The sequence below is a fragment of the Arachis ipaensis genome, chromosome B10 (genome assembly GCF_059453495.1).
Source record: "Arachis ipaensis isolate K30076 ecotype BB chromosome B10, ASM5945349v1, whole genome shotgun sequence".
Classification (NCBI taxonomy): Eukaryota; Viridiplantae; Streptophyta; class Magnoliopsida; order Fabales; family Fabaceae; genus Arachis; species Arachis ipaensis.
The window spans coordinates 58,954,169-58,966,847 of NC_142435.1; the positions used below are offsets into that span (position 1 = coordinate 58,954,169).

Genomic DNA, 12,679 nt, shown 5'->3' on the forward strand with positions numbered 1-12,679 from the left:
TTCACTATATACTGCATGATAAAGATTTCACCAAGTGTTTGTCAAGTTTGGGTTGAAATTCATAAACATTGATTTATTCATTATTTTAAAAACATATAAAACATGGGTTGCCTCCCATGAAGCGCTTCTTTAGCGTCACTAGCTTGACGCTTTTCCTTCATTAGGGTGGTTGGTAGTGCTTAAAGTCCTCCCCTCTTGCTGTGGACTTATATCCATTGGTTGGATCAATGATCTCCATATGTTCCAGGGAAAGAACTCTGTTGATAGTGAAGACCTTGGGTAACTGAGATGGTACAGTGGGGAGATTAGGGGGAATATCTGGGAAGTAAGCTGAGACAACTCTATCCCCTGGAGAGAAATCTTCCGTAGGGATTTTCTTGTTCCTCCACCTCCTTGGTACCTTCTTCTTTGTTTCTTTTGATGTTGCCTTCCCCTTGGTGACCTCTTTTTCTAAAGGAGTTGTGGTGCTGTCTTCACCTGCCTCTAGAGGTTTAAGTTCCTCCAACTTTTCCTTGAGCTGTGGCAATTGCTGTTTTCCTTGTTTATCTATTAAGGGGATCTCAGAATGAACTGGCTGTGCTTCAGTGCTTGTTTCCTCCTTCAGTGTCTCATTTTCATTTGTGCTTAGTTCCTTATCCTCTTGATCTGTTTCTTGTGAGAGTTTGAAAACATTGAAGCTGAGTCGTTCATCATGGATTCTCAATATTAGCTCCCCTTTCTCTACATCGATAAGTGCTCTGGCCGTAGCTAGGAATGGTCTTCCCAATATGATTGGATGAGTGTGACTCTCTTCCATGTCCAGGATGACAAAGTCTGTTGGGAGAAAGTATTTCCCAACTTTTAGCAACACATTTTCCACCACTCCTATTGCTTGCTTTTGAGTTTTGTCAGCCAGTTTGATGATTACATCTGTGGGTATTATCTCATTGATCTGCAGCCTCTTTGCCAGGGATAAGGGTAGTAAGTTGATGCTGGCCCCCAAATCACATAGTGCTCTATCGAACATAGTTTCACCTATGGCACAAGGGATGTGAAAACTCCCTGGATCTCTTCTTTTTGTAGGCAACTCAGGTTAAATAAGGGCACTACATTCCTTGTTCATTACTATAGTCTGGCCTCCTTTGAGTGAGCCTTTCCTGGGAAGAAGTTCCTTCATATACTTGATGAATGCAGGCATTTGTTGAATTGCCTTGATGAATGGTATGTTCACATGCAGAGATGCAAACAAGTCTAGGAACCTTGAGTATATTCTTTTTCCCACAGCACCATTGAGCAGTTGAGGGAAGGGTGCATAGAGCTTCAGCAGCTCTTGTTGTGAGATTTCTGGTTCTTGGCAATCTCTATCCTCTTCCTTTGTTGAGTTGTCTTCAGGTTGTTTGCAAAGTTTGCGTTGCTTGTCTTCAGTCTCTTGATCACTCGCAGTGACCATTTTGCAATCTTCCCATCTTACTTTCTTTGCTTCTCCTTTGGGGTTTTTCTCCGTGTCACTTGGGAAGCTATCAGTAGGTTTGGGAATCTTCTCAGCTAAATATCCCACCTGAAATTCCAGCTTCCTGATGGTCTCTCCCTGGTTCTTAATATTAGCTCGCACCTCCTCTTTGAACACCTTATTTTCTTGAATCTCTTGGCATATTCCTTCAAGTAAGGCTTCAATCTTAGAGAGCTTGTCATCAATTGATGAGCGATTCAGAGCAGATGTGCTATTTTGGTTATGATAGGCGTGTGGAGAAGTGTTGTTGTGGGGGTGTTGAGATGTCCTTTGTGTGAATTGCTGGTGAGCTGCATTGTTGTTGGAGTTGTAACGTCTCTGGTCTTGGTTTTGATCTTGCTCACTTCCCCAACCAAAGTTTGGGTGGTTTCTCCATCCAGGATTGTAGGTCTTGGAGTATGGATCATAGTTTTTCCTTGGTGAATTCCCAATGTAGTTAGCTTGCTCCTGACTCCCCTCTGCTTCTACATTCACTCCTTCTTGGGTTGTTGATAAAGTGGAGATTGCTGCTACTTGGTTCATCTCCATCTTCTTGGTGAGGTCAGCCAGCTGCTGGGTAATGAGCTTGTTTTGGGCCAACAGAGCATCTACATTGTTTAGCTCCATTACTCCTCTTGTGTTCCCTCTTTCGGAAGCATAGAAGTAGTCGTTCTTTGCTACTGTTTCAATAACATCTATGGCTTCCTCAATAGTCTTCTTCTTGTTCAAAGATCCTCCGGTTGAATGGTCTACGGCCTTCTTTGACTCATAAGAGAGTCCTTCATAGAAAATGTGCAGCTGCACCCATTCGTTGAACATGTCAGGTGGACACCTCCTTGTTAAATCCTTGAACCTCTCCCACGCTTCATATAGAGTCTCACCATCTTGTTGCCTGAAAGTTTGGACCTCAGCTCTCAGCCTATTGATTCGTTGAGGAGGGTAAAATCTTGCTAAAAATTTGTTCACCACGACTTCCCAAGTTATCAAGCTTTCCCTTGGGAAGGATTCCAGCCACTTGGCTGCTTTGTCCTTAAGTGAGAATGGAAATAGGAGCAGTCTATAGGCGTCAGGGTGAACACCATTAGACTTCACTGTGTCACATATTCTCAGGAAGGTGGTCAAATGTTGATTGGGGTCTTCTTGAACACCTCCTCCAAACGAGCAGTTGTTCTGAACAAGGGTGATGAGCTGTGGTTTAAGTTCAAAGTTGTTGGCATGGATTGTTGGCTTTTGGATGCTACTTCCACAATTTCCTGGGTTTGGATTGATGTAAGAGCCCAAAACTCTTCTATCCTCCCCAGCATGATTTGCTCTACCTCCTCCCCCATGGTTGTGATCCTCTTCTTCATGATGGTTTTCCATGTTGTCTTCCATGTTTATTTCAAAGAATTCCTCTTCTTCCTCAGCACCAACCACTTTCTTTCCTCTTGCCTCCCTCCTTAATCTAAGGAAGGTCCTCTCAGGTTCAGAATCGAAGGAAGTTGAAGCCCCGCTTCTTCTCCCTGTCATACAACCATCAAGTGCAAGCATGAAAAGATAGGTGCAGAAAGTATTTGTGTCAGAATTACTGTTAGTTGTGGGTGATGCAATATATCAAACCGTTAGTGGGTTAGCAAACAGAATTGAAAATAACAAAGTAAAACAAAAGAGTAGAGGGGGAAGGGAAGAAGTTTGACGAAAACAAAAAGTAAATCACTCAAACAGAAAATAAAATTCACAAAAATAAAAATGCTCAATCTAGTGATCTTCCAATTTAATCATTGTTGATGCACAATCAATCCCCGGCAACGGCGCCATAAACTTGATGCACGGAAAACTTGTCTCTCAACAAATCTCCTTTCGGCAAGTGTACCGAATTTGTCGTCAAGTAAAAACTCACAATAGAGTGAGGTCGAATCCCACAGGGATTGATTGATCAAGCAACTTTAATTAGAAGAATGTTCTAGTTGAGCGAATCCAGAATTTGGGTTGAGAGTTGCAGAAAATAAAATGGAGGGAATGTAAATAACAGAAAAGTAAATGCTAGAATTAAAGGACTGGAAGTAAATGACTAAAAATAAATTGCAGAATTGTAAATGGGAATGAGGGATTTGCTCATAAAAGTAAATGGCAGAAATTAAAGAGAATGGGTAAGATTAGAGAGAGATGGGGAGTTCATTGGGCTTAGGAGATGTTGCAATTCTCCGGATCAAGTTCATTTTCATCTCTTCCTCAATCAATGCACTCATTGATCTCCTTGGCAATCTTAAGTGATTGAATTAAAATTTCTTGCAATTCAATCTCTCAAATCTTGATCAATAGCCAATTCCTTGGTCAATTGCTCATGAGAAGAGATGAAGTATGGTCACTGATTATACCACATGCATTTCCCAAATCAAGTATTGAGAGGTTTATAGTCACATACCCATCCAAACCCAATTTGGTCCAGCATGAGAAAGCATTTCTAGCTTGATCTCTTCATTCCTCTTTCAAGGTTCAAAAGAGATCCAAGTTTGAATAGCTTCTCTTCCAAAATAACTACTCAATGGGATGAAGATCGAAAGCTTTCAAGTAAAATAAAGAGAAAAGATAGAAGAAGAATAATGAAAATTAGTATTGATCCATCAAATTACAACAGAGCTCCCTAACCCAATGAAAGGGGTTTAGTTGTTCATAGCTCTTGAAAATGAAAATAAAGATGGAGAATACATCATAGAACTAGAAATTGCAGAGAAAGTAAAATACAGAGAGTAATTCTCTTTTTCCAACTTTCAGAACTCTCCTTTAACAATTCAAAGCTACTCCTATATATACTACTCTTCTCAGCTTCTAGTTTGCTCTTCAAGTCTTGGGCCTTTGGATCTTGAGTTTGAAGCAGTTCTTTCCTTCATTTGGGCTTAGCTTTACTTGCAGAGAGAAAGTGCTAAGTGGGCAGAGATTTTAGCTCAGGGCGTTAGGGGTGTTAACATTTAGTGAAAGTATAAGTTCGAGAACGTTAGTGACACTTAACATTTTCACTAACATTCCAATGTACCCCTTTTTCTCACGTTAGAGCCCACGTTAACTAGGTTAATGTGGCTTCTAATGTGGCCTTGCCAAACTTCGAGAACGTTAGTGACACTCAACATTGTCACTAACGTTCCAGTGTGCCCCTATTTGCTTCACGTTAAAGCCCACGTTAACTAGGTTAACGTGGCTTCTAACGTGGCCTTGCCAAACTAAGAGAACGTTAGTGACACTCAACATTGTCACTAACGTTCCAATGTGCCCCTAGATCTCACGTTAGAGTCCACGTTAACTAGGTTAACGTGGCTTCTAACGTGGCCATTCTTAGCCGTCCCAACGTTAGTGACAATGTTGAGTGTCACTAACGTTGGCTCATCATTCATTCCTCATCGTTAGCTTCCACGTTAACTAAGTTAACGTGGAAGTTAACATGGCTCCTTGGGGGGTTGTGTGGTTGCTTCCAACGTTAGTGACAATGTTGAGTGTCACTAACGTTGTCGACAACTCTCACTTCTCACGTTAGCTCCCACGTTAACCAAGTTAACGTGGGAGTTAACGTGGTGTGTTGCATCCTTAGGCCAACGTTAGTGACAATGTTGAATGTCACTAACGTTGGCTTCTCTTCCCCCTTTAACGTTAGAGGCCACGTTAACTAGGTTAACGTGGTCTCTAACGTGGCCACTCATGAGTGTTTGCCAACGTTAGTGACAATGTTAAGTGTCACTAACGTTGGCTCAACTTCCCTTCTCCACGTTAGAGTGCACGTTAACTTAGTTAATGTGACTCTTAACGTGGGCAATGATGGCTTTGAGAGTGTTATTGGCAATCACTTTTCTCATTAACCTTGCAAGTTACCTCCCTTTCCTTGCTTCCTTTGGTCCTGAAATCAAGCAACAGAGTGCATCAAAGTTCTAGTCCAAGTCATGGGTAATGCAGCATACAATTTGTCACTAAATTCATGCAAAATCCTCATGAAATAATGTAAAATGCATAATGTATGCTTGAATCAAGGTGTAGGTGAATATCTACCCAAAACTAGCTTATTTCCTAAAGAAATGCATGAAACTACCCTAAAAACAGTAAAGAAAAGGTCAGTGAAACTGGCCAAGATGCCCTGGCATCAAATGGTTTATTATTAAACCTATTTTGGTTTCTTCGCCCTTGATTATTGTTGAAGCCTTGCTAAGGCTTCTGTTGATCTCTCCATGAAAGGTTTGGGTGATTTCTCCATGAGGAATTGTAGGTGTTTCCATAGGGTTCTCCCATATAATTCACCTCCTCCATTGTAGGTTGATCTGGATCATAAGCATCTCTTTCATTGGAGGTGTCTTGAGTGTTGCCAGTTGCAGCTTGCTTTCCAGTCAAATGCTGAGAGATCATATTGACCTGTTGATTCAAGATCTTGTTCTGAGCCAATATGGCATTCATAGTGTCAACCTCCAAGACTCTTTTCTTCTGAGCTACCCGATTGTTCACAGGGTCCCTCTCAGAAGTGTACATGAATTGGTTATTTGCAACCATTTTAATGAATTTCTGTGCCTCTGCAGGCGTTTTCTTCAAGTGGAGTGATCCACCGACAAATTAGTCTAAAGACATCTTGGACATCTTAGATAGACCATCATAGAAAATACCTAGGATACTCCATTCTGAGAGCATGTCAGGAGGACATCTCCTAATCAGTTGCTTGTATCTTTCCCAGGCTTCATAGATGGATTCACCCTCTTTTTGTCTGAAGGATTAAACTTCCACCCAGAGCTCGCTCATATTTTAAGGTGGAAAGAACTTGGCCAAGAAAGTATTGACCAACTTTTCCCAAGAGTCTAGGCTTTTCTTAGGTTGAGAATCCAACCATATCCTGGCTCTGTCTCTAACAGCAAAAGGGAAAAACATATGTGATAAACCACTATTTTATGGTTTATCTTGTGTTTAATTGAGTGGTTTCAACAAGCCTTCACCCACTTATTCATATGATTTGCATGATTTTACAATCCCTTCCTAGTTTTATCCTATGGTTGAAAACTTGCTTCCAAGAGATCTTTAATTAGTATATTTTAATTCTCTTTTATACCATTCAAGGCCGTGATCCGTGTGTTAAGTGTTTCAGGCTTTATAGGGCAGGAATGGCTTAGAGAAGGGAGAGGAAGCTTGCAAAAATGGAAGGAACACAAGAAACTAAGGAGATGACCAGCGAGCACCGACGCTCACGCATGGCTCATGCGAGCGCGTGGAATGGAGAAATTTACAGTGACGCGTGCGCATGCCTGACGCGTATGCGTGGATCGGAGTCTGCACAAAGAATGCGCACGCGTGGATGACGCGTACGCGTGACAAGGAAATTTGCCAAATAACGCGCACGCGTGACTGACGCGTACGCGTGACATGCGCGATCTGCAGAAATAACAGAAAATGCTAGGGGCGATTTTGGGCCGAGTTTTGATCCAGTTTTTGGCCCAGAAACACAGAATAGAGCCAGGGAACATGCAGAGACTCAGGGGGGACATTCACACATTCTCATGACGCGTAGTCTAGTTTAGTTTTTCCAATCTTAGAGAGAATTCTACTCCTTCCTCTAGGGTTCTTCACTTTCATAGTTTTAGAGTTTCATGCTTTTGCTTTTGGACTCTAAGAAGGATCATTTCCTCCGTGGAAGTTTCATTATTCTAGTTTGTTTTCTTAATTCCCTTTCTTTTTACTGCCCATTGACCCTGTTTGGATAAGTATGTTGCATTTTGGGATTTATTAATTCAATAACCTTTTTACTTTTAATTAATTTTTAATTATTGTCTATCATGTTTTCCTTTTATTCCCCTTTTAATTATGTGAATTTTATATTCATGATAATGGAGTAGTTCCCTAACTTGATTGGGAGTTGATTGAAAGGAGAACCTTGAGTTGGGATACTCAAGTGTTAATTCTAATGGATAGTTGATGACTGACAACTCTAGTCTCTCACTCTAATCCCTTCTTAGGAAAGGGTTGGGACCTGTGACATAGTTGGTTAGTTAGTTACTTGACTTTTCCTTATTAATTAAGGGATGACCAAGTAGAGCAACAACCTTTTATTATTAACTTGGGAAATTCCAACAAGGATAGAAATTGCAATTAATCTTCTCCCGATCAAGGTTTTTAATTTAATTATATAAATTCTCTCGTTAATTTCCGTTGTTTAATTTTACAATTATTTATTTTCCTATTTCTCAAACTCAAAATTTCTGGGAAAACCTCTGACCAATAAGCTGCACTCTTTTGTCAACTCGTTGGGAGACGATCTGGGACTCATACTCCAGTAATCTTATTCTTAAATGTTTGATAACTCTTCTAAATTGACAGGCGGATTTTTGCTGGTTAAGAACTGTACTTGCAATGCATTTTTATTATTAATTTCTTAATCGGCCAATTTTCGCCGCGTCAATTTTTGGCGCCGTTGCCGTGGAGCTGCAATAGTGTGCTAATTTATTGGTTGGAATTTATTTATTTGCATTTTATTTTATTTTATTTTATTACCATGAATTATATGTTTCTTTTGTTGAATGACGCGTTCACTGCCTGATCCGAGCTTAGCCTCATTTGATCCTGAAATTGAAAGAACTCTTTCACGTATTAGGCAAGCTCGGGGTCGGTTAGCCTCTGAGGGTGGTGAAGTGGTTGTTGCCAATTAACCAGTCTTATCTGAGAGCGAATCTGAACCGCCATTTGAGAAAGAAACAAGCTCTTCTACTACTGATTCAGTTGATTTACGTGCAGGTAACATGGCAGTACCCTGGAGGATTACTCTCCAGGAGGCAGGAGCCCCAGACTTTACTCTGCAACCCTATCAAGAGCTGAAAGTAAACTAATAACTATGAAGGCTCTTGGTAAGGTTATGAGAACTAGAAGTCCTATCCTAGTTATTCTCCTCAATTGTGACCATAAATTGTCCATTGCTACCACTTCGTTAACCTCTAACCATGGAGAAAAGTCAAGTGGGTGACTCAACTTGATCCCACAAGTCCTAGACAACTCCCAAGGGAAAGACTAGCATTAGTGGTATCCAAATCAATTTGCAACTTCTAATTATCGATCAACAAAGAGGTTGAATAGCTCAAGCATCACTAATTACTCTACCTAGGCCAATAGGGATAAAAATCTACACTAAAATCCAACCAAGCATTTCATCAAACACTTGGAAGGCACATAAGAAAAGCATAGTAAATTGACAATTAGAATAAAATCTAACAACAATTGAATGTAAGAAATCAACAACAACAATCAAAGAAAACAAGATCTACATGAATTACCTCAAATTGTATTAAAAGAAAATAGAGTGAACAAAGTAGATCTACAAACAAAATAGAAGAAAGTAATAACAATAATAGAAGAGTGATAAAATGTAACAAGAAGGAATTAAGAAGAATGAGTAGAAGAGAGCATGAATTAAACCTAGATCTAAGAACTAAACCTAATCCTAATCCTAATTCTAGAGAGAAGTGAGAGCTTCTCTCTCTAAAACAAAAACTAAACTAGCCTAATGTGTGTGTATGAACTAACATGATGCCTTCATCTTCATTCCTTGGTCTTTTTAATCCTTTTCCCGCCAAAACTCAACTCCAAATGGGCTTGGAAACCTTCCAAAATTGTCAGGCACGTGTTCTATTAAAAAAATCATATATCAGCACCGACGCGTACGCGCACAGCACGTGTATGCGTCCTTGGGAGTTCAATTCTTTGGCTTTTCATGATCTTCTCCACTTGCATGCTTCCTTCCTTGCTCCCTTGATCCAATCCTAGCCTTGTTTTAATTCTGAAATCACTAACAACCACATCAAGGCATCTAGTAAAATCAAAGGAAAATAGGAATTCATCAAATTATGGGTCTAAAAGCATATTTTCACATTTAAGCGCAAATAAGGGATCAATCACAAAATCATGCTATTCCATTGGATAAATGTGAAGAAAGGTTATCAAAATGCTCTAAATTCATCACAAGATAAACCCTACAAAGGGGGTTTATCAAGCGCGTCACCCAAATCTGGCTGTAGATTTTGAACTGAAGATTGCGCTAATCAACTTGATACCTAAGTTTCATGGCTTACCTGCTCAGGAGCCTATAAAGCACCTCAGGGATATTCAGATAGCCTGTTCTATTGTTCGGCGTCATGGTGCAGATGAAACTTCTGTTCTACTAATCGCTTTCCCGTTTTCTCTTGAGGGAAAGGCGAGGGAGTGGTATTACTCCCAACCTAAAGCAACTATTACCAACTGGGACTTGCTCAGGAGAGAATTCTTGGAAAAATACTTTCTGGCTGAAGTTACAGACAGACTAAGGAAGGAAATTTCCTGCATCATCCAAGGTGAATCAGAAACTCTTTATGAGTACCGGGAGCGCTTCAAGAGTCTGCTAGATGCATGCCCCCGCCACATGATTGATAAGTTTGTATTGATCAGCTACTTCACACAAGGCATGAAGCCTCATGATAAGACCACGTTGGATGGTGCTAGTAATAGGTCTCTGAAAAAATACAGGACAGCAGATGAAGCATGGCAACTGATCAGTGATCTAGCTGAGTCCACCTGGATTCACAGACACAGGAACAACCATTACAAGGCTGTTGTAGAGGTTTTTTCTAGCATTAAAACTACTACTCTCACACAGAGTATATGTGAGATAACCAACCTACTGAAGCAGATAAATCTGAATCAACAATAATCTCAACCTCCCTCACCACAACATAGTCAACAATTTGTTCCTCAGAGAGTATGTGGAATATGTGCAGATTATAGTCACTACACTGATGAGTGTCCACAGCTCCAACACAAGGACAACACCTTGGCAGCCACTCACAATTTCTATGACCGCCCAAATCAAGGATATCATCAACAAGAGGGTAACTATTACCAGGGTGGGAACTATAACCAAGGTTGGCAAGACCACTCCAACCAGGGGGTGGAGTAATAATTCTAACCAGAGCTGGAGGGACAACCATAACAGAGGAGGCAGAGACAACCAGGGAAATCAGCGGTGGAAAAATAACAACAATCAGAATAACCAGTATCAGCAAAACTAGAACCAGCCTTACAGAGGACCTTATCTAAGGCAGTCTCAAGGACCTCAGCACAACCAACAGCAGGCCCCTCAGATCACCTATCTCCCTTCTTCTTCTCATGATGAACTACTTCAGTCTATTGAGCAAAGACAAAAGGCCATGGAGAGCTTGCTTAGCTCCACCTTAAACGGTCTAACCACTGTTGTACAAGCTCTTGCCTCATAGATTGGATCAATGAACAACTCCAACAACTAGCCTTCAAGCTCCAGTTGAATTCCTTCTCAACCATTACCTAACCCTAAAGGTGGCGTCAATGCCATCACTTTGAGGTCCGGAACTACACTGCAAGAGAGGAATCCTGAGGAGCCAAGCTCACAAGAACACGTCCCAATTGAGGACATGGTTGAAGTAGAGGAGGTTGAAGAAGAAGATGAAGTGCAAGTCTTGGTTGATGAAGAAGCAGCTCACCCCAGGAATGGAGCACCAAGGGACGCAGAAGCTGCAAGAGATGCCATCCCTATTCCATTTCGACACCTTGTAAGGAAGCCCAGAAAGCAGTTAGAACTCGATCCCAAAATGGTAGAAATCTTCAAAAAGGTTAGGTAACTATTCCCCTTTTTGATGTTATTCAGCAAGTACCTAAATATGCAAAGTTTATGAAAGATTTATGCATACATAAAGACAAAATTAATGAATTAGAAACTATTCCTTTAGGTAGTTCTATATCTGCTTTAATGGGAGGTATACCTGAAAAATGTAGTGATCCAGGTCCATGCATGGTTAACTGTATCATTGGAGGTGTAATATTTTCTGATTGCATGTGTGATTTAGGAGCGTGTGTTAGTATAATGCCATTGTCTATATATGATGCTTTGAGGCTCCCTCCCTTAAAAAGGTCGGCAGCTCATTTTGTGTTAGTAGATAAAAGCATTATTACGGTAGTTGGAATTGCTGAAGATGTATTAGTGAGCATTAAGGGGCTCACATTTCCCATTGACTTCTATATCCTGGAAATGCCCCCTAATGACTCAGGAAGACCATCATCAATCCTGCTTGGAAGACCTTTCCTGAAGACTTCGAAGTTCAAGTTGGATGCATTCTCAGGAACTTACTCCTTTAAGATAGATGGCAGAGGAGTGAGTTTCGGTTTAAATGAAGCTATGAAGCACCCTCCGGAAGATCATTCTATCTTCCAATGTGACATCATTGATGAAACTGTAGCTGAAGTTCACTAAGAAGAAATAGAGGAGATGCACATGGAGCATGGTCCAAGTGTGGGAAAACCCTCTGAACACAATGAGGACACCTTGCCATTATCACTAGCTCTAGAAAATCCAGGCCCAGTCAGGAGTAGAAATTGGAGTTAAAGCCCCTTCCACCCCACCTCAAGTATGCTTACCTTGAAGATAATCAGAAGCTCCCAGTCATCGTTGTAAGGGAACTCACTTCCCAACAAGAGGAGCAGCTGCTTAGTGTACTAAGAAGACACAAGAAGGCCATTGGGTGGAGCCTGGCGGATATAGTAGGCATCAGCCCTCAAGTTTGTGAGCACAAATATTTTTAGAAGAAGGAGCAAGGCCTGTCTGTCAACCCCAAAGAAGACTGAACCCCACTATCTTGGAGGTTGTCAAGAAGGAAGTGACCAGATTGCTTGAGGTGGATATCATCTATCCCATCTCAGACAGTGAGTGGGTCAGCCCAGTACAAGTGGTGCCCAAGAAGTCTGGAGTCACTACAGTAAAGGATGAGCATAGAGAGCTCATAGCAACCAGAGTACATAATTCCTGGAGTGTTTGCATTGATTACAGGCGCCTAAACTAGGCCACTGATAAACCCCAATTTTGTGGTTTATATTGTGTAGAATTTGGGGGGTTTTGTCAATATTTCACACACTTATTCACAAGAAATTCATGGTTTTGTGTTCACTTCCTAATATTGCTCCATGATGAAAAACATGCTTGTTTTGCTTTAAAATTGCCATATTTTAATCCTCTTCTATTGCCATTCGATGCCGTGCTGTATTTGTTGAGTGATTTCAGGAATTATAGGGTAGGAATGGCATAGGAGAGAGAAAGAAAGCAAGCACAAAAGGGAGGAACATGAAGATTTGAATTTTGGGAAAAGCAGCATTGGCGCGCACGCGCACTCCACGCGCACGTGTGGATGAGGATGGCTGGATGCGGCGCGCAAGGAAGGTTGCATC

At 41.0% G+C, this 12,679-nt stretch overlaps 1 non-coding gene across 1 annotated transcript; it reads left to right on the top strand.

Annotated features, from left to right (window-relative positions):
- The first annotated feature begins 2,285 nt into the window (after window positions 1-2,285).
- Window positions 2,286-2,389, top strand: LOC148580202 (small nucleolar RNA R71). Its single transcript, XR_015899497.1, has one exon. It is a non-coding gene; the product is annotated as a small nucleolar RNA R71 (small nucleolar RNA).
- Window positions 2,390-12,679: the final 10,290 nt, after the last annotated feature.